The sequence below is a fragment of the Pogoniulus pusillus genome, chromosome 16, assembly GCF_015220805.1.
Source record: "Pogoniulus pusillus isolate bPogPus1 chromosome 16, bPogPus1.pri, whole genome shotgun sequence".
Classification (NCBI taxonomy): domain Eukaryota; kingdom Metazoa; phylum Chordata; class Aves; order Piciformes; family Lybiidae; genus Pogoniulus; species Pogoniulus pusillus.
Window position 1 is genome coordinate 12,265,346 of NC_087279.1, and position 19,298 is coordinate 12,284,643.

Consider the following 19,298-nt stretch of genomic DNA (forward strand, 5'->3'; position numbering starts at 1 on the left):
TATCATTATTTTAAAAATTTATTCTCTTTTCCCTCAAGGTAGTTAAATGCAATTTAAGACAGAATGCATAACTTTGATAGTAAGAGCAAAATCAGATTGCTGCTCATTACTTTAAAGTGCTCAGGTTGCACCAAGGCCTCAGAAAGAAGAGCTCTACTAGATGTACGTGTTTAAAAGGACATCTGTTCTACTCATCATCTTATCTTGGTGAACCCATTCACAGCTTTATGTGAAAACAAACCCATTTCTGTTTTGCATGCTAGGCTTTGTCTAGGCATATGTCTGAGTTTGCTACTCTGTTATCTCTGGCAAAGGGCTAGTGTGGGTATCTTGAGACTTTTTTTTTCCAATCACTTTGGCTAAGTCTACCTAAGAAAGGCAATGCAGAAAAGAAACTTCTGGACTCCTCCCAAAGAGAATCTGCTGACTTTTTCAGCTTAATTTTCATAGCAGGTGACTCCCTGCATCCAAGACTTCTGTAAAACTCACTGTATTTACATGGTAGCTTCAATTTAAAATTACATGAAGAAAGTAGTATCGACCTTCTCCTCTTGCAGCACATCTTTTTAGGAGCAGATATTTTCACGTTGTTCTTGGCAGTGTTCTGAGTGCTTTGTTTTATTTTTAATGTAATGATAAGTCAGAGTAAACTTCACAGAATTACAGGCCCAGATATCTGAAATACAATCATCCATCAAAAGTCCTCAGTGGGACAATTACAGCCCCCACATCCTCCCACAGCAAACCAAGATTGTAAAAGAATGCTTGAGGGCTGCAGCTGAGATTAGACAAAGTGAAGTACTCTTCCTTCAACCTTTAGAAGATCACCTGCTAGTCTTATAGTTAGATAAGTGAGATTAATTGAATGCGTGTGTTATACATTAGTATGGGCTTTATGTATTTCCCATATTTCAGCATCTGCTTAATAATATGTATAAATTAGATCCACATCTCTCACGTTCATGTTCTTTACACAGCAAATACAGTTTTGAATACTCTTGTAATATTAAATACGTTGCACATCTGATACTTGCTCTTCAGTGCTGCATGCTCTCAGCATTGGTTTTGTACCAGACTCATGTTTTCTTTCCTTCCCTTCTCAGTATCCTCCTTCCTTCTTGAATGCCAAGAATATCCTTAGTATCATCATTGCTTCCAAATGTTTTTCAGCATTTTCTTCCTTCCTGCCTCTACTTACCCAACTCAGATTTTCAGGTGATAGAAAACTTACTGTCACTTACACATGTAAAGCAAGGGTAAATTAGGTTGAAAACATTGCCTTGCTGTAAATGAAGAGCTTTGTGATTTGCTAATGCTTTGCACAGACTGCAGAGCACTAAGGTGCCGGAAAAGGTCCTCAGCAATAGGTGATCAAGTCCAGAATCTTGCTGTGCCATGCACAGGCCAGTAGGACTAGTGATGCTTCTGTGAGTATCCTGTACAGGAAATGCTTTGTGGGGAGCCTGAGCTCTGAATCAGATATTCCTTTTGTTAGTTTAGCAATTAATTTACAAAGCTGTATGTGAGAAGGGGACATGAATATTGCTAATAATGCTGGAATCTTTCAGGCATATCACTGAGAAAATGTGTGTATTCATTTATTTGTGTTTTAGAGTGCAGGAGATGAAAACTTAAGCTATAGATGTATCACATGGAAAGCCATATGGTCACATCCATGCTTGGAGAGACATTTGACTTGGCAGAATTAATTTCCCAGCAAGCTTATCCTTGCTGACTGCAGGGTTAGGTGGATTATAACAGGAACGTAGACAAGGCTGTCATGTCCTTCAGCATTTTTAGCATGATGTAGCTACGAGCACAGGTGGGAAATGACACACGTTGTGCTTCATTACCCACTGTGTGTCAGTTATAATTTCACTCCCACGAGTGGAAATAAATATCAGTGATGATGGAGCACCTTTGTCTAAATTCCACAGTCCAACGGAGATATCTGAAATTGTGGGTCATGTTCTTTGTGTCATGGGAGCCTGGGCACTGTTTTTCTTGCGCAAATGTAAAATGTCTAATCCTTGCTTATTGACATGTGCTTTTCCTCAGAGGCTCACTATCACATCTCTGGTGCTGTGGGTAATACTTTTGCTGTTGCCATTGTTCTGGAGAAACTAAAGGTGAATAACTCATCCTCTTGTGGAAGTGGATGTCTGAATGAACAGAGAAGTCTCCGCAAAGAGTAGCAAAAGGTAGCAAATGGTGCTGAGTCATATTGCCTTTGTTCACAGAAAGAGTCCAGTAATGAAAGTATACAATTACACACTAACATGTACACTGCAGATAATTTCCATGCTGTGCTATGAAACATAAAGGATTGTGAAGTTCTAGAAAGTAAAGAGCAAATATACTCTGCCTTGAAAGCCTCATTCTCTTGACTTGGTATTACCAGTATTACTTAGCTCTTGTCTGGCAAGGTTCAGTGGGTGGAGGAAGGGAATATGTCTTATTTTGAGATATTAAAAGGAGCTGAATTTTATATTAGCTTCACAGTTTATTTGTATTTATTCCTGTCCAATAAAAACTGCTTTTCCATGGGAGCCCAAGGAAAGCTCACTCAAGATGAGAGGAAGTGGAATGCATCTGAAAGAGTGACCACATTTTGATTTTTTTTTTTCTTGCTGATAAACAGTTAAATGATTTCAAAAGGCATTACTGCTTTTCTCTTGGCCCTGTTGGTTGCACAACTCTTTTCTTTACTCTATGAATTATCATACTTGATCATTTACCAAAACCTGTTTATTTATTTTAAGAACTCTTCTATGAAGTTTAAAGACTGTGTGCAACTTGGGTTTCTCCTGGTACTTTCAGATTGGCTTTATCACCTTAGCATAGTGGAGAAGATTCCCTTTGTGCTGCATTAGAGGCACAAGGGGGATGTGGCAGCCTTTTATGGCTAGAGTAATGGCCAAGCTTCCTTGCATATAGAAACTTTTTTTTGCCATTGAATAACCTGATGGACCCATGGTATTGTTGTTCCTCTCAAAACAATCATTTCACCCCATGTGCTTGAGGTAGAAAACGTCTCCTGTTTCAGTGATCTGAAATAGGAAAAAGTGGAGAGGGACGTGCCCTGTCAGTTTGTGAGGCATTAGCAAACTCCAGCACAAATCCTGACAGTGTTGGGATTCCTAAGTACATTGCTGATAATGTTAATGCATGCCATGTTATCTGCTCATATTTGTAGTGCTTCTTACTGGCCCATGATGAGTTCTGGATGGGCACAACTGACCAGTTCTGGTGCCTCTCAGTGAAAGGTTGGAATTTATAGTCTCTGACTCTGTTCACTGATAGTTTAGACTGTGGCAAAAGAACACACAGTTGAATGTTAACTTAAAATCTTTACCCTTTAGAATATCTGTCTGCCTCCAGAAGATAATGTCACATTATAAGAGAAGCATATTAAGCTGCTGTTCAGACCTCACAAGATGTGAGCAGAATAATTCTTTCTGTCTTTGTGGCAGTTTAAATTGCAGCACTTTTTGAGTGAGGGCTGTGGGCAAAGAGTATGAGCTTTGTGTGGACTGAGTGCATAATTTTTTCAGTAATCTGTTTGATCAGTTTAGCCACGTGCTTAGATATAATTCCAGTGTCTAAGTGCAGAAACCTTACAGCAGCAGGGGAGGCATTCATACTGTTTCATGTCTTCTCTTCCTTAAATTCATAGGCTTGCACATTTTTCATCGTTGAGCTTTTCTCAGTGTTTTCCATTGTCTCATTGTGAATGAGAAAACAATGTAGATGTAAAGAGACATATATTATTGTTTGTCATTAATGAACCAATAACCCAAACCATCCAGACAGTGATCACACAGTGTTTGTTAGCTGAGGAGTCCTTGGCAGTGTGAAGTCTTGTTCATGATACCTGTTTCTTTGGAAACTTGAAGCTGTCACTGGAATGTTACTTCATAAAGCATTTTGACAAACTCTCTTGGATGAAGAATAAACTACAACTAAATATCTATGTTATTGATTATTTCTATTGGTTAGAGTTGCTCAGGCACTGCTTATCATCAAATGGGAGCTTCTTGAAGCTATTGATAAATATCTACCTGTAGAGGAGGATCTACACTGACTTAGGTTATCTGGTTAATGACTGTTGCAGCCAATTGCTGTGTCTGCTCCAATCTACCCTGCTTCTAAGCTAAGGAAAGCTCCTGTGAATTAAATATCCCCCTGTCTTGGCTCTCAGTTGTTAGCCTTTGCCATTTCAGGTGAACATACAATCTCTATTATTTCTCTACTTGATTCTGCAGATGAACAACAGAACCAATGACACCAGGTACACGGCATCAGTTAGCACAAAGCATAAGGAGGAGAGCAGGAAATGAAACAAACAGCTCTTTTTCTATTCCCTGCCTTTCCTTCTCATCTTTCTTTTAACATCTTTTTCCTTGTTTTGCAATTTTTTTTCTTTTGCATTTAGCAAGTATCAATTCTTGGTAATAGTTTTCACTGCTTTAACTCCATTGACAGTAATTTCAGCACAGTAAAATAACTGAATGTATATTTTCTTAAAAATTTGAACTTTGTTCGTGGAGGTGATAAGTTCTGGTAGTTGATGCACAACATTGGGTAGGGATTTGCTTAGTACAAAACTTACTCTGTTTTGCTTCACATTTCCTCCTACAATTTCAAAGAATACTTCATGACTTATATTGTACACAATGTACTTCTCGAAGGAGAAAGAGTGAAACAGTTTTAACAGCTTTGGAAAACAGGATTGAATTTTTAGATGGGAAATGTATTGCATCTGCTGTAGTTAGTTTTCTTGTTTTCTCAGCATCAAAAAAGTGTTTATCACTTAGCCTTATTCAGGAACCTCCTAGCTACTTATTTTTCACATCTCTAGTTCTTCAGAGGCTGTGAAATTAGGGAATGACCATCTTCCCCTTCTTATTTTGTGGTAATTTCTTCCAGTTTTCTTATTTTCCTACTGTCCTTCATTTTTATTTTTTTTTTCTTCTTCCACCCACCCCGACCTGGAAGAATTTTTACTTCTATACAGTCAAAATTTACCATCACTTCTCTGTGCTAACATTTAAACTGGAGCATCTGAAAACTACCCAGAGTCCACTGGAGCATTTTTTTATTTGCAGCTATTTTTGTTAAGTGATCCCAACTGCCCTTTGAATAGGAAGGTGTGAAGAGCTATTACACCTAATATAGTTGGCTAATTTTCATACTTTTTGCTTTAACAGAAGCTGCTCTCCTCTTTTAGAACTGTCTGAATTTTAGCTCTGCTTCTAAATTTTTATCAGATTGTGTTGTAATTTCATGTATATACACCCTTTATCAATTGCCTGCAAGACTTAGTCTCTTTGGTTACCTTCCTTTTAATATTTCAAGAAGGTAATGATTTATTACAGTTCATATTATTTGTGATGAGTAATCTCTCATCTTTTTTTAGTGTTTTAATCATTCTCCATCTTGCTTTTCACACAAAGAGATTTTAATAGTTCCTGCTGTTCCACATTATCGACTGAAATTCTTAATTATTTAAATCTCAAAATTTAACCCTCCATATAATTGTACTTTATATCTCTCTTTACTTTTGTTGTGGATTCAGCAAATGTATGAGCACTGATTCAGGCTTTAACTACTTTGCTCTTAGGGTAGTAACAAATTGTCTCCATCAGAAGTCATCTTCATGAAGAGGTTCCATAGCTGAATACAGAATGAACTTCTGTATCTGTAATTACATGTCACAGTTTGAAGAGTTTGCATACAGCCAAGTCTGTAATTGTTACTAATTTTTCAGTGTTGTGATGGATTTCTTTTGGTGATTTCACAACTTTTGCAAAGGTGAAGTGTACTTCATTTGTATTGGAGAAAGAGTTTATTATTTTTGCTGTAACTGTGATCAATAGTGGACATTTAAACTCTAGATGGCAAAGGAGTCTTCACTGCAACCCATGGTGGTGGTCGCTCAAGTTGATTGTTGGAGTGCTGTGTAACTGAAGGGATACTTCTCTCCGTTAGTTCAATTTGTCTTTCATTATAGTTGTGTAGTCCCAGGTCCCAAAGATGAGCAGTCATGCACAAATTCTGTGACTGAGTGTTTAGACTGCATCTAATGCCTTGCACTCTGAATCTATAAATATTATTAAATTAATAAGTGAAGGGAATTTCATGGCGTGTTAATGATGACAAAATGACATAATTCTTTTACATTTTTATGCAAGGCATAAAACAGAGTGAATGAGAATAGGTAATAGAAAAACTGAATTCATTAAAGGCTCTGCACAGTAAATGGGAACTTCAGCTTGGACTGCATGGCATTAAATTCTGAACATTTTATTGTTGTTCGACTAATCAATACAGAACAGAAGTTGGTAATGAATCTTGTGCCTGCAGCAGTAATACAGTCTGATAAAAATCAATGCTCAGTCCCAAAGTCTAGCATTTAATAATATCCACTGATGATATGTTTTATTGATTGTTATGTTCTTTAAGGCCATCTGTTAATTTACTACTTTTGCCTGGATATGGGGAAAACCAGTGACTTAGAGAAATGTGTGATTTTGTGCTTGTTCTATATTGTGTATGGGTTACTTCAACTAAAATCCATAACTGTTGCTTGTGAAAATATTGCTTGAGGCATTAATCCCTTCTCAGCTCAAGACAAAATACCATTACCCAGGCCATGAATAGGCAGGAGTGTTCCTTTCACAAAAGTGTTCCACAGCTGAGTTTTGAAATAAATCACTCTCCTGGTAGTAACAACCACAGGGAGATTGTTTGTTTGTTTGTTTGTTTGCTTTCAAGTTTGTACTACACGCTTTATTAAAACCATTTTTTCCCTGTAATACACTCTTTATTAAAAAACAGGTTTCCTATAACTAACTTAATTTAGTCTATATACCTTGTAGAAACACCAAGGCTTGGAGGTTGGTTACAAGTAAATCTTGTGTGATCTTAAAGTATTGAATAGAAATGCATGAAATATGTGAGAATGTCACTAATTCAGGCATCTTATAATTTTCCTAAGAAAAAATTGCATCTTCATCTCTCAGTGAAGGTTTGAGCTGTGTGCCCTGAGCTTTTTTCAGCAATAACTCTTTCCTTTCCTCAGCAGACTCCATGCATGTTTCTGAACATTTTATAGAATAGCAGCACAACTCAGTTCTTAGTATTTCATCATGAGTCTCAGAAATTTTTACTACTAACCACTTTGTTTTTGTATATGTTTGGAGTATATTTTGTCCTGTGCTATATAATCTTCATGAAGTATTTTCTATGTAGTAAAGTGCTTGAATTCATAGGTCTTGAACACTACTGGGAATCGAGCCTGGTGTCTTGACTCACAGCCCTCTCTGTAACTAGTAAGTGCTATTTCTTTTTGAGTGATGAACTGCTAAGCCTAAATGGAAATAACCTGTCATTTGCAAACCTACAATACAGTCCATTTGCAAGTTGCATCAGAAATCTTATACTCATTTGGTAAGTTGGAGAGCCTGCTCAAAAAAAAAAAAAAAAAAAAAAAAGGAGAAGCTTTTATGTCCATACACGGTAAAGAATTTCTATGAATTGTTTTGGAGTTTTCTGCTGAATCACTCTTAAAATACTTGAGAGAGACCTCTGAGAAGTGCAGAGTGATGTGAAACAAATTAGCTGCAAACGTCTGTCCTGCCAGTGAAAACTATGGCAATAACGTATACACTTTTCCAGACATGAGATACCTCATCTTTGGGCAAGTGCCTCAGAACAGTACTATGTTGCAGTGCCATGCAACGTGTATTTAAAGTGTTTTCCAGATCAGCTTAACTGTGTGACTGTTATAATACCTACTGATTTAACGCTGTTAATGAAACAACTTCCTGAAGATATTCCAGGAGTAAATACTGAGTGCCCTCAGCTCTCAAGATCTGCTATATCCACAGCACTTAACTCTTGTGGATTAGTGTGCAATTTTGGCTTTGTCAGTGTGTCAACAGTGACATTAAAACAAACTTGGAATGTTTTTGGTGAAGACTTCAAGTAGCAGGAGACTATTTGTGCCCTTAACTAAATCCACATAGTATGCCACTGGATTAGAATTAGTCTAAAGCTTTAATAACTTAAGTCCACAAGTAGAGGGAGGTGAATGGGATTGCTTGGGTGACTGTATAGATTTGAGACTGTGTATGTGCCTGCAATTAAAAAAACTTAAAGGAACTTTGTGTCATTGGTAGAACATGCTCAACTTCTGGGTACTCCAGTTTAAAAAGGGTACAGACATGGGTAATTTTTAATTCCTATTTGAGAAATGTAGTTTTAATTGTGAACTGATCTCTTTCCTAAATAGCAAGTTTTCATTAAGCTAGATCAGTAATTCCAGATCTTGGGCAAGCTGCAAGTGATGATGAGATGCTGATCTTTGTAGAGCGTCTGATGGCTGAATAAATGTTTATGGAAGGCTTGTTTTTTCCAGACATGTAAGTTTGTGCCACTTGTATTAATATCTGCTCTGAAGCCTACTTGAAGCCATTGGCTCTTGCAAGGGCTAAAATAACATATATAATTGAGAGACTTGACAGTGGACTCCTGCAGATCTTAGGGTTGAGAAAACCTCAGGCAAGGGTCTGCTGGTTCTGACAACTGAATTCAACCCTTGAAATACGTGGTGGCTCACAAAATTGGCCTGTGTACAAGGGATGGATGTGAGTGTACTGCTGATTGTCTCATCGGTCTGCTTGGCCGGATATGGACAGTTTTTGTGTGGTGCAGCCGGCCTGTGTGGTTAGCCCTAAGAGGGAACCACAGTTCCTCTGTTTCTGAACAGCAGGGCACACCTGAATGTGACTCAGCTTGCGGCAGTAGCTGCCGAAGCCCATGGCTAACAGAAACATATCACTGCTAACAGAAAAGTGATAGAGCTGCAGGAAGGAGGGCTAGAAAGCTACTGTCTGCACTCAAAGAAAAAAACCCTTTTTAATCTGCTGTCATCACTGCTGAAGAATTTGACAGAGGCAGAAAGCCAGTAAGATAAAAATCAGCACTTCCTGTGCACTGCTTGTTCTGTAGTCCTTTACCATACATTATTATCTAGTGCTTAATAATTGGTAGTAAATCTAATTCTGGGATAACTTCTGAGAAATTGTTTTACAGCATTAGCAGCTGGAAGAATGTGCTGCCTATTTACATTGTCTGTCTCCCAGGATAACAGCTCGCAAGCGGTAGAGTCTGGAACAAACCCTTGTACCCAGATAAATGCCACGTGTATGTAGGTATAGGAGTGTAGTATGTAATCTCTTAAAGCCAGTGTCTTTGGAAGTGATTAAATAATGCCTGATGTAGGGGCTCATTTGGAGAACATCCTGTATTGGTATGCCTTAAGTAAATAGGAGGTACTTTTCTCTGTGCAGGTATGCACAAGATCTCTCATGCTTGCAGTTTTATAATGTGACAGAAAAGAGCTAAAGAGTCATTGCACATGTAGTTATTCTAAAAATCAGTGAAGACAACTGTCATCTTTGAAGTGTGACTGTCCTGGCTGGTTTTGAGAAGGGGAACATAAGAATATCAGCTGTGAAATCTCTGCTGGTATTCTGACATGTGCAGATTCGTTCCTTCTTTCTTCAATGATGTATGAACACAAATCACTAAGCAACAACATCCTCATTCCAGGTAGTGGGAGTATGACTTCATGCCAGAACTGCTTTTAGTTCTGGAGAACTTGTGATTTGCTGAGAAGGCAAACCACTAAACTAAACCCATGTATTTTGTCTTTTCAGAGTCTAAGACTTTTCAGTCTGTTTACCGATTTCCTCATTTGCTATGGGAGTACATATCCTCCCAAGGGAACATTCTGAGGAGTTCTACACGTGCTTGTTTTTTGCTTGGGGATGCAGTGTTAATGGTTCTTGTGAGGTCTTGATCCATAATGAGTCCTTTGAACCCTCTCATATTTTGTCTTAGAGAATGGAAGGATCATACAGACATCCTTATAAGGAGTCAGTGTGCTCCTTCAGTGACAAAAAAGACAGCTGACAAGGCATGGCCCTTAAAACCTCTATCCCCTTTTTATTAAGAGGAGAACATTGGCTCTTAGGCTCTCTGCATGACCTCTAGATGCATCTTGCAGTTGTACTTATTTGTATGTGCTGTATTTTCTCTTCTGTCTTCTCCAGTTGTAAAGCTTGAACACTGGAAATAACATGTTTTCCCAAGAGGGAAATACATTCTTGTGAAGGACAAATCATCTGGGAAAATTGGGGTGAAAAGGAAGTTTAGGAGTTGTATAGCATAGTTTTCAAATAAAAATACCAAGATTTTTTATTTTTTCATTTTACAAAGGAATGGTTTGCTCCATTCCCCCCACCTCCATGAGTCATTTATTTTGCAAACTGTGGTTAGTTATGCAGATGCACTACTGCATAGTGTATTTATTGAGAGTATGCAACTGAAATGGAACAATCCAAGCTGAAAAAAAAATGGGAAAAGTAATGAGAGGATCATAATGAGATGCTGTGATTGAACACAGTGCTGTTTGTTGCACCTGGCTGTCAGATATCTGTTTGCTTGTCTTGTACAAGGATTCTAACAGATAATCAATATTGATACGAAGCTCAGAACTTGCAAAGGATTGGACAGAGTAAGTGCCAACATGACCATATGCCTTTTGGCAGAATTGGATGGGCTTAAAATGAGAATGTTTGGCTTTTAAGTTCTACAAATTTTCATTATGTGTCATCTTTTCTCACAAAGAGAGATACTGACGTAGTACTTTGAAGGCTACAAGCAAGACCCTTTTTGCTACTGAAAAGAAAGTGGTAACAATGTGTATTATGGCTATTCATTTTTATCTGTTTACAGTAAAGTCACAAGTTTTCTGCTGTTCGTAGTAAAATTCTCTCTAACATGTACTGCTTATTGACTGTAAAAATCCTCTTATGCAATTCCAATGGAGGACTGGAAAGCCTTGCTATTCCATATACTGCCTGTACATCTCACAAACTGCACTGGAATAATTAGACTGAAATTTCTTATTCGTTCACAGGCTTAACAGAGATGGATCAGTAACACTGGAGGCCGTTCCAATATTGCCCAACTACTTCTGGTGTTGTCAGCATAATTTGGTCTCTGTAGCAGTCCAGCACTGTCAGTTTTTGCATATTGCTAGTTGTGTTTACTTTAGCAGTAGTTGCAGAGGAAGGTTGGGTGAACCTTTCTTTCTCCACACTTGTGTTTTGGGGTGGATTTCCAAAAAAATGGCAATTCTTGGCCCCACACAGCCTTGGCATTCCCATCCAGCTTTCTTTTTTGTGTTTTCCACATATGGTTGTGAAATCCAGGATCTGACTTATTTGCTAAATATAGACTCATCCTTCTATTAAAAATGATAGATGCAATAGGCTTCATTTTGTTTTCAGAACCTTGCTTTCTTTTGTAGTGTAATGAAGTGTTGAGTGTTCTCCTGTTGTCTGTTTCAAAGAGTCACTTTTGAGGTTAACTTTTTTTTACTGAATATTGGGAAGTCCCTCATTTTCCAGTTTTGAAATATAAAGCTTAATAACAAAGTGCACTTTACCTGTTTGAGCAGCTTGTGCCTACTATTACCACAGATGCTGTTTTTAAGAGAACAGTGCTCTTTGCTTTGTTAGCATTTGTAGAACAGAAGCAGTGATGATGATATTGTCAAAGAGCAAACTGTTTTCTTAGTTGAGTTTTGAGCTTTTGTCTCTTCCACTGCACTCCTTGGTTGTAACCACCTTTATGTTATTAGGGTGGTCAAATGGAATTACCTTTAAATGAATGGTTTAGCACTCTCTCTTACATGATGCAACATTTTGACTAGACTGTGGGAAAAGCAAGTGAAGTAAATGAGTTTGGTGTCCCCACACTGAGTTGTCATGCATTTGCCTACACAAAAAAGCAGGAAATGGCCTGAGATGCTAGTAATATGCTTAGAATAAAATCTGAGGTTTCAAACAGCTTTCACTGTATTGGCAGCATTTTCCATTGTCAAATTTACAATTACTTGTTGTGCAACTATTCAGAAGCAATTCCACCAGAGCAAATTTTAGTTTTAGTGGCCTGTAATGCTCCCAGATGACTCCACTTCTTTTGGTACAGGAAAGAATATATCATGTTGCATTAGGGAAGTAAAGCAGTAAATGGCACTTTAAAGCCAACAATTTTATTCATAAAGAGAAACAATTATATGAGCCTGCAGTTGGCAGTTACAACTAATGATGGTCTTCAAAAAGCAAACAGTTTTGGGGTAGTGGTGATGAGATACAAGGATATAAAGGTATTTAAAAATTGCCCAGCTTTTTGAGTCTGGCTCAACAGGTTTCATCCTGCTGATGTAAATGTTCTTTTGATTAACTAAAAGCACATTTGAAAAAAACCACAATATTTAAGGACAAGAACAATCCTTAATAGACTGGTGAAAAATGCAGAATTACAGAATGGAAAGGATTTCTTACTTTCTATCATTATGGATTACCAAGGCACCTCAGATTTTGCACCTGTACTCTTGCAGATTATGTATTCTTTACAATAGAGTCCATTACCTTGCTTAGTATTAGAAGGTTTCTCTTTATAAATAGTCACATACAAATAGTGACATAAAGGTCTGGAAATTGCCAACATTACAATATGGAAATAAGGCTTATTTCTTAAATAATTACCTGACTGACCCTTTCTCAGACTGCAGCACTGTGTAGCACTCTACACCATTATCAAGAACATGACAGAATGAAGCCCAGCACATGTTATTATCTGCAAGAGGATGAAGCTATTGAAGTCAGTCTGAGGATACACTGTCAGTGGAAATTGGAACACATGCTTGTATAGGAATGTTCATGGTTCTATGTATGTCTGTGGTGGAAAGAGTTCCAGGAGTTAGTTTAACACTAACAATTTCTTGCCTTTTCTATGGAACTGTTAGCAAGACTGTTAAGTTTTGCATGCAGATGGAAAGGAAATGGTTTTATAATGGACATTAGAAGTATGGTGTGGGTAGATGATGATATGCATTGCTAGTTCTATCTCAGACATGTGGTCAGATCCTTTTGTTTGAACCTCTCCACAATCTTCAGGATGTGAGTGGGAGTTTTAAACAACTCCTGTGACATCTCTTGTAATGACCCTCTGATATTATTGGTTTCCAAGAAAAGAATTTGAGAATTATATTTAGGTAGCATGGACATGGAGATCTAAAAATGCATGGTGAAGTACACAGTGCTTTTGAAATCTGCTAAAGAAAGCACTGTGGCATGAACTGTGACCTTCAAGCTGCAAAATGGCAAGTATAGGTGGTAATAACAGGTTATGGCTCCATATTAATAGTATTCTGTGCCTTTAGCTTTTGAAGACAACACTAATGATGTCAGGAAGCTAAAATTTCTTTTACTTAGTGGTATTTTTCTTCTGATGCAAGAAATAGTTGTTGATGCAACAGCAGAATACAAGAGCCAGGGTCTGGCTTTGCTTGCCTGGCAGGTACTTTGCTCTCTGTGGACACAAGTGAGCAGGATATCCATCCTCTTTTTCTTCCTATAAGCAGTTCTGTACAGTGCTCATTCAGAGTTTCTTGCCTCTGATAAATAAATTTTCCCAAGTATTTTGAACTTAGATAAACTGGGAAGGCCTACTTTTTGGGGTTTATTGGGTTGCTTTTGATCTTTTACTGTGACTGTTTGTTTTGCAAACCCTCTTTCACTGGGCAAGAAGTCAAACCACGAGTCTTGGTAGGAATGCCGATTTAAATGGAATACATGATAGGATTCAAGACTCTGTTCATAACATAAATTCTTAGGAATGTAGGAAGTATAGAGAATATAAAGATACCAGCATTAAGGTGCCCATGTGGCCTTCATATGATTAGCGAGTCAAGTAAACAGATCCATGTCTGTCCATAGTGCCATTGTAGTCATGCTAAATCTCTGCCTCCTGTGTTTATAAGCTGCCCAAGTATCTTGACAGTACTACAACCAATCTTTTCACCAGGATGCCGGTGCGATTGGGAATGCATTAATGGATGACCATCTTCGTCTGCTGTAGTGGGCAAATTTTCAACCTTTGCAACTAAACTGTGGATCTGCAGTGGGTGAGAGGAAGCAAGAACACATTCCTCAGTTGAGGCAGGTTAGTTGATTACTGCTGTTTTCTCTAAGATGTGGATTTCAATCTGAATTTAGCCCAATATACTTGTTACTTAAAAAAAACTCCCCAAACAATCAACTCCCCAACCCAGTCTTCATAGTGAGAGTGGATATGTTAATTTTAAAGTTATGGATAAACTGTTGTCACATCAGTGTCACAGACAGTGATTATACTTTTGTCTAAAGAGAATGACGTGTAATGAAGCTGTGTTTTCAACTTAAATGGAGGCAAAGAAGCTCAGTAAGTTGACTATATGAATGTCTGGATTAGAGGCAGCAATGATTTTGAGTCTCAGTATTGTTTCCTTACATTGAAAATCTTCTTTGGTGATTCCTGCTAAAGGGTAAATAGTCCATTTGGGAGAACTCCTCTTCTCTTATTTGTATTTGGGAGAGATCTGCTGGGCAGTGCTAAGTTCTGCTTCCTGTGTTAGTGATTTTTAATTTTTTTTTTCCAACTGGATTTCAGGTTTCTGTACAGAAAGTAAGGTTTAACTGTGGAAGGATAATGTGGGAGTTTCTGAAACTGAGTAGATAAACATATGCTTAAGAGATTCCTTGCTTGCCATTAAGGAATAAGAGGAATCCAAAAGATCTCACTTAACAGTAATTGTCATGAATGCAAGAGGAGCTCCCCTAAAGGGATCAATTTGTCAAACCAGTCACTGTCGTGCTCAAAGGAGTTATTTCAAGGAAGAACAGAAGTCAGCTCTCAAGGGAGATGGGAGTGAATGACATGAAAGATACCCGACTCGTAATTAGTTTTGTTCTGCAGGTGATCATGCTCAATATTATATAACATCATACAAGTGGAATTGGAAGGCAGTGTATGGTGACTCACAAATTCTGTTCTCAGCCTTTATAAGGCACTCCATTAAGAGATTCTTCTCTTAGATGCTGGATTCCTGAAAGTTGCAAAAAAAACAAAACGCTTACTCCGGTTTGTGTCAGATATTCTTCTGGTTGTTAAGTATAATTCCCACATGTCTCCATCTGCTTCTGAAGTAACTCTTTAGGTGACTTGAAGGAAAAAAGGAAGAAGAAACTGGAATATGTTGTATTCAGTGCATTTTCAGAATCCAAACTCCTTTAATGTGTATTTCAGAAGTATTTGCCACTTGAGTCCTTTCAAGTATGCATTTTACTGTGTTCAGTGAGTTATGTCACTGTTGATTTTAGAAGTCTTAAGGCCATTTCACACAAAAGTCACACTGAGGTCAAAATAAGTTTAATAATTGTTCTTGTTGAAGTCTAAAATATGATCATTCTGCATGAATACATGAACTGTTTCAATGAGCATAGCCTCATTTCTATATGATTATGAAAGTAAATAGTGTTTGTGAACATGTGTTTGTATAGCAAATAGAAGTCTCCTTTGCACCTCTGTATCTTTTGAGTACATTTTTCCTCTTGGGGAGGTAGCCAGGAGCTTACAAAGCTGCCAAGCATTAGCTAGGGGAGATTTTTCAAGTGCAGATGCTCACAACTCCAAAATCTGTTTCTACAATCTTGCTATGGCTATTATGCTCCATAAAACATTCCTGTATGTTCACTAGTCATGCACTGGTCAACACCAAACCTGCAGCAGCAAGTATAGCGGTGATGTTAATTTTACAGAATGCATAAGACAGAGTAAAAATGTATGTTTTGCCTCAGCACCTACACCTCTACATTGCAGGTTTGTAAGTCTGCATTTGAGATGTCCTACTCTCCAGAAACAGTACTTATCATAGTGACAGTCAAAGCTGCATATATCTGGCATGAACAATAAATGAAGGCAGTGAATATTTTGCAAGCTAAAGGAAATTATCCACTGGAGAGCTTCTTATGACTATCGCTGACATTATAAACTTTCCAAAAAGACTGAAATACATTCCATTGCAGGTTTTATGTACTGATAGGCTTCCAAAGCACACAGCAATTAGGTGAATTGTCTATTTGGTGTTCAAAGTAAGGTGCTGATACAAAGTTTCCTGAGACAGGTAGGACAGACTGCTAGATTACAGTGAAAACGGCTGGAATTTCTAACCTTGAAGAAGGCAAGACAGAAATCATCTTCAGCTGAGCACACAGAATAAATACAAAGGAAATGCTTAGTATTTAGAATCTATAACACAGTAAAGATTGTGCAGAACTTATTATGCATGTGCTTAAGGAATGTACAAATTCTGCAAGGGTTTTAAGCAAGGAGCTTGCCGGTTGCAGTGACAAAACTGCTGTCATTTATTACTTCCCTCAGATTGAAGAACTGCATTTTTTTTTAAGGACTTTTAGAATGTCTGTTGAATGCTACAGATTTTTAAATTGCAAAGAGAAGGAGGAAAGTGTGAAGCTTATTGGAAACAGGCAGCATTGTGCATAGTAATAATTTTTGTTCATGTAATCTATAGATGCTATTTCTTAATCTTCCTGATGTCAGTGTAATAATTTGGCACTGCTTATGAAAACATCACTATCCTGTCCCTAGTATTTTGATCTTCAAGTTGCATATTTGCTGCCTTTTTTTCTTTTCCTTTGAGCTGAACATTGGCTTACATTGCATTTTACATGAAGTGTCAGTCTTCCATATACTTTATCTTCTGATAAATACAAGTTGAATTTAAGCATTCAGTTGCTAAATCAGCAAAACTACTTGACTGAATTACATATAAAAGGTGAATTTAAGGCCATGATGCTGTGAAAAACTGTAAAGCCAAGTTACTGCTACACTACAAAGTCAAAACCTACTCTGGAAAGCTGAGACAGTGCATTTTCCAAATGTTGAATATCATAGAAAAATGCTCCTCTGCATTCTTAAAAAAACCCAAACTTTTCTTCCATCCAAAAGAAAGGACAGAAATGAAATCCTTACTGAACTAATAATGTAGCTGGGGAAAACGAAATATGCAAATTTTTGTTTAACTATTTAACATGCACAGAGAGATTAACACAATCTACAAGGCCTGGAGAAACTAATCTAAAAAGCTGTCTGGGGACGTTTTGGTTGGAGGGAAGAGAAACTGGCACAGCAGTAACTCCTAGTGTGTCCTTTGCTGCTGAATAACCTGCGAATATCTTTTGCTTCCTACAATTCTGCACTGAATTGGAAATTCTACATCCTCAGGCCCAGACACATCCCTGATCTGAAAAGGGTGCTCAGAGGAGGGAAGAAAGCCTAATGAAATGTAGTGCCTAGTCTGGCAAGTCTCCATGTGACCGCTTGCTTTGTCACCAGCCTCCTAGTTGCATCTGTAAAGGAACAAGGGTCATATGATCAGGAACAAAAAGACAAATCTCTTTTATGCATTGCTTTTTAAAAAGAAACAATGGAAATTAGAACCAGATTTAATATAATTTGCCCTGTGCCAGCACAAGACTTCTGAGCACTATAGGGAGAATAATCTTTTGCCACTCCAGGAATGAAGTATTTTGTCTTCATTAATGAAATGGCAAAGTGTGGACTTGAGACAGAGGCACAGCAGTTCTGTAAGCATCATGTTCCCTACAAAGTGTGACATGTGGTCACTGAGGTCTGCAGAGTCAGTTCTGTACACACTTATCTTCTTTATTAGAATATGCCTGTCTAGACACAGGACAGAATCAGGCCAGAGTGATGAGGAGTGTGTATCTCTCTCTTAATGAAGTGCATGCTATTGGGAGGGCCTGCTGCTCTCAGAGCCTTTCCTTCCAACTGCAGGGGCATGGAGTAGGGCTGGGCACATAAGCAGCAGCATCTGGCTGACTCCCTGTGGGTGTCGAGGATCTTGCTTGGTCTATGCAGTGCATGAACTAGACAGGATACTGTTGGGTTGCTCAGATAGCACCAGGGTTTCTTAGTATTTGTTTTGCTTGTTTCTAAAATCAGTCTTGACTGCAAAGCTAAAAGCTTTTTCAGCAGCTGCAGAAATCTACAGTCTTTAGCTCACAGCCTAGTCTGTCATTTTGTGTTGCATCATGCACTATTCTAGGAGGTATCAGGCAGCAGCAGAGAACTTTCCTTATGATTTCATAGCACACTTGGTTTTCTAACTTCATTCCTCAGGAGACTTTTAAAGGAGAGGAAACCCACAAATAAAATGAAAATAGTAAAATATATTACTAATGATAAAGTGCAGTTTTTATTTGGGATAATAAAATATAAGCTTGCTAGTGATTCTTTATACTGGATTATATTTTGGTTCTGTAATGAGATATTTGTTATAGAACAGATGAGAAGTCACAACTGACCAGACTTGTTTCCCAGTTTCATTGCTGATTTAACAGATTCCTGTTTCCAAGTCTCACTCTGTCATTAATTGGGGAATTTTTGTCCTGAAGTACTAAACAACTTTCCTATTCTATTCACAGCTACCTTGCCTCCTTTTCTCTTAAGGAAAGTGAATTATTTTGTAGTATGTTGCCACAAATGGTTGCCTCATGACAGCCAAGAGAGTTATGTTGCAGAGAGAGGAGGCAAAAATGCTCTTAAGTGGGCATTGCCTGCTGTGAGAAATGGAGAGCAGTTGCTTTGACAGCATATTCTTGGTACTGTGCAGCACCCCCGTCCTCCTTTAAGTTACACCTATTCTCAAATTATGTTACAAAACCCAAGCATTTTTTGTCAACTCTATTATTAAGCCTGCTCGCAAACAGTTGTGGATAGAATTAAGTTAGCTGATAGGTCAATTTATAAGTTTGAAATACTGCTCTTACTCTGATTTTGATTGGTGTTCTGCCACATTGCTGTTATAAGTTGGCCTATTATAACTGCTGTTCTGACATAGCCTGCAGTAGACTCTGAAAGATGCTGCTAGAGTAAAATTACTCACTGTTCAGTGTAGCCTCAAGCATGTGCTGAAGGGACTCACTGGTGGTATTGCTGCCGGCTGCCTCAAAGACTGTTTGCCATCTAGTGGCTTGGAAGCATTAGTGCCAAAAGGGTCTAAATGGGAAAGCTGGTTCCCATTTAATAGTTGACGTTACAGTTGCTTCTTTTCGTTTCCCACCTCCCCATGCTTTGCAGCTGTTTCTGTTTTAGCTTTATGAGGTGCCAAGCCAAACTGTCCAACAAAGCATCACTAGTCGTCACTTAGATTTGTCCATGGCAGATGCCTGAAAAGATTGGACTACTGCATCCAGTTCACATGCTGATCTATCCTGGTTTGTTCCCTTAAATTCCCTACCTTTGTAATAAAAAAACCGTTGTATGTATAGAGAGGTAGTAACGTGAATTCTTCT

The 19,298-nt window shown here is 38.1% G+C and overlaps 1 long non-coding RNA gene across 1 annotated transcript in view; it reads left to right on the top strand.

Moving 5' to 3' along the window:
• The window catches only part of LOC135182217 (uncharacterized), a 33,465-nt gene extending 19,384 nt beyond the window's left edge, over positions 1–14,081 (top strand). The window contains exon 3 of the long non-coding RNA XR_010305104.1: positions 13,948–14,081. This is a non-coding gene — a long non-coding RNA (uncharacterized LOC135182217). The remainder of the gene's footprint in view (positions 1–13,947) is intronic.
• Positions 14,082–19,298: the final 5,217 nt, after the last annotated feature.